The sequence below is a fragment of the Euphorbia lathyris genome, chromosome 2 (assembly GCF_963576675.1).
Source record: "Euphorbia lathyris chromosome 2, ddEupLath1.1, whole genome shotgun sequence".
NCBI classification, from domain to species: Eukaryota; Viridiplantae; Streptophyta; class Magnoliopsida; order Malpighiales; family Euphorbiaceae; genus Euphorbia; species Euphorbia lathyris.
Window position 1 is genome coordinate 2,602,038 of NC_088911.1, and position 3,495 is coordinate 2,605,532.

A 3,495-nucleotide genomic window follows, 5' to 3' on the forward strand; every position below is an offset into this window, starting at 1 on the left:
ATCTCTTTAATTAATTTAATTCATATTTCTAATCTAATTAGGATTAACAAAATCAAATTAATTATTCATGTATGTCACTATATGAATTTCGACCCCCTTATGTCCATGGGCCTTATTGGGCTCAATTGGGCTTCTATTAATTAATTAACATCTATCTCTCTTTTAGGTTCCAAGTCTTATGTGTGATCCATTAGGTTCTTATTGCTTCTAGCCGTATGCAACGTTATTAAATTAATTTTCAAAGAATTATATTTAATCTTTGCATAACGGAATGATGTACAGAGTATGTGATTAGCAAGTCCGTAATCATTCCCCCATAGCTATAAGAAGACATGTTGATTCTGTCGTTAACCTTTCCGTATTAGTTATAGTATAATTCGATCCTTTATCAACTACATCCTTGAACTGAATCTTATGACTATGCGTGATGTCAAGTCACATATAGCGAGACGTTCGTTTTACTTGTACAGGCCGAGTCAACTCAAAAAGATAGGTTAAGTGAAATCTGTATTTCTTACTCTTAAGCTATCACCTTGCAAGGATTTAGAGTCGAGTCTTCCACAAGCGATCCATGGATGTATCTCCCATTTATCGGGAGTGATAAATGCTCAATCCAATATATAACGACTCCGCAATTACTTCCTGTGATACCCAACGTCTACTGTTCACAACCCAGAGTCATCTCTGTTAAGGATTGTGTTACACCAGAGTCAAAGCATCACATTCCGTAATCCAGAATACCAATTAATATTCTTTTGAGTCTGAGGATTAGTTATACCTATTAATACCAATGAGATGAACAGGTGACAAGGATGAATCTACCCATCCTGTTATCTCAAATCGGATCCCCAATCCTAATGAACAATGTTTCATCGGATCTATGTAACTGTCCAGATATCTGTATATATGAAGCTTGTGAGATTAGCTTTCTGTCGGACAGAAGACATTATTACATACAAGTCTCAACAGTGATATGTCAATCCCAAACATATCACTTGATTTGGGGTGGTTTTAAGTTTATCAGTTTACTATAAAGTTTTGTCTCACTTCATGCTTGTATGAACACTTTATAATCACTTTAAATAAACTTACGGATTTCCTTTTATTAGACTTTATTTAGTGCTTAAAAGGGATTGCCTTTATATAGTTATAAAACATATATCTCATTAAACAAATGATATAAAGAACAATTCATTTACATTAAGTTTGTATCCTAGAACAATTGTCTATAGGACACTAAACCCCAACACCTCCATCCAAGGGGCAGGGACTGGATGCGGGAGCTACAAGTGCACTGGTGGCCATACCTATGGCGAATGAGAAAGAGAAGTTGAAAGAGGATGTTCTTATCACCAAATTGAAATGACGTCATCACAGACCAGTGTATGGCATTTATTGATGAATTCTCCTAAACATAGAGGAGCATTGGTGAAGGCATTATCATATATGGAGGCACTTATAATGATCTCAACTTATGTTTTAGGTTGTATGTTGACTCGGATGAACCCAAACCACCGGAAACTAGACATGCCCATCCACTACGCTCCACTCTCCCTCTCCAACCCTCACATCAAATGGTTCAGACGCCACATGTTGGGGGTGTTGAGGTTTTGTGTCCTATAGTCAATTGTTGCAGGATACAAACTTATTGTAAATGAATTGTTCTTTATATCATTTGTTTTAATGAGATATATGTTTTATAACTATATAAAGGCAATCCCTTTTAAGCACTAAATAAAGTCTAATAAAAGGAAATCCGTAAGTTTGTTTAAAGTGATTATAAAGTGTTCATACAAGCATGAAGTGAGACAAAACTTTATAATAAACTAATAAACTTAAAACCACCCCAAGTCAAGTGATATGTTTAGGATTGATATATCACTGTTGAGACTTGTATGTAACAATGTCTTCTATCCGACAGAAAGCTGATCTCACAAGCTTCATATATACAGATATCTGGATAGTTACATAGATCCGATGAAACGTTGTTCATTAGGATTGGGGATCCGATTTGAGATAACAGGACGGGTAGATTCATCCTTGTCAACTGTTCATCTCATTGGTATTAATATGTATAACTAATCCTCAGACTCAAAGGAATGTTAATTGGTCATCCTGAATTACTGAATGTGAGACTTTGATCCTGTGGTCCCACGATCCTTAACAGAGATGACTCTGGGGTGTGAACTGCAAAGGTCGGGTGTCACAGGAAGTAATTTCAGGGTAGTTATACATTGGATTGAGCATTTATCACTCCCGATTAATGGGAGATACATCCAAGGATCGCTTATGGAAGACTTGACTCTAAACCCTTGCAAGGTGATAGCTTAAGAGTAGAAATACAGATTTCACTTAACCTATCTTTTTGAGTTGACTCGGCCAATAACAAGTAAAACGAACGTCTCGATATATGTGACTTGACATTACCCATAGTCATAAGATTCAGTTCAAGGATGTAGTTGATAAAGGATCGTATTATACCGTAACTAATACGGAAGGGTTAACGACAGAATCAACCTGTCTTCTTAACGGACTCTAGGGGAATGATTACAGACTTGCCAATAACATACTCTGTACATCATTCCGTTATGCAAGGGATTAAATATAATTCTTGAAGAAATTAATTTAATAGGTTGCATACGACCAGAAGTAGTAAGGACCTAATGGATCACACATAAGACTTGGAACCAAAAGAGAGATGGATATGATTAATAGATGGAAGCCCAATTGAGCCCAATAAGGCCCAAATACAAGGAGGGGGCCGAAATTTGTATGTATTAGTAAGGGATTGATTTTATTCCATTAATCCTAATTTGATTAGGATTATGAATTAAATTAATTAAGAGATAATTTAATTAGGAGTTTTAATTAGATTAATATTCTCCTATTATTATCCCATTAGGTTATTTATTATTATCCTAAATATATTAGATATATAGTGAGATAATAATTAGGAATCCTTTTCCGAATTGGATTCCTATTAAGTAACCTATTCCTATCTAACTAGGGTTTAGATACAAACTAATATATATACCCCTCCCTATAGTGAATTTCGACCAAGCCCTAAGCCTCCCCACTTGTGATTTTCGAAATTGCTTATAGAGAGAGAGAAAAGAATTCTATTCCCCAAGTTCGTGGACAAGAATTCATACGGCATTCCATCGATTGATTAATCTTATTCATCCCTCTTTCTCCTTGATCTTGTGTTGGTTAATTAGAGGCAATCTATTTTGGTTGCATCTCATAAGGGTTGATTTCATCTTAGCCTCACCGTATTAAACTTTGTGGTTGAAATCTCGGAGAAGAATTGTGGGCGCTTCTTTAACAACGGTAGATTGTTCATCGAAAGGTATTCCTTCTTATCCCTCTTTATATGAAATAACGATTAACGGATTCTATGGTTAAAAGGAAATAGGCTAAAATTTTATATTTCCACTGCTTTACCTTAGCCCTAATTTGCTTCAGGGGGGACTAACTGATGAGGGATATGGGCCC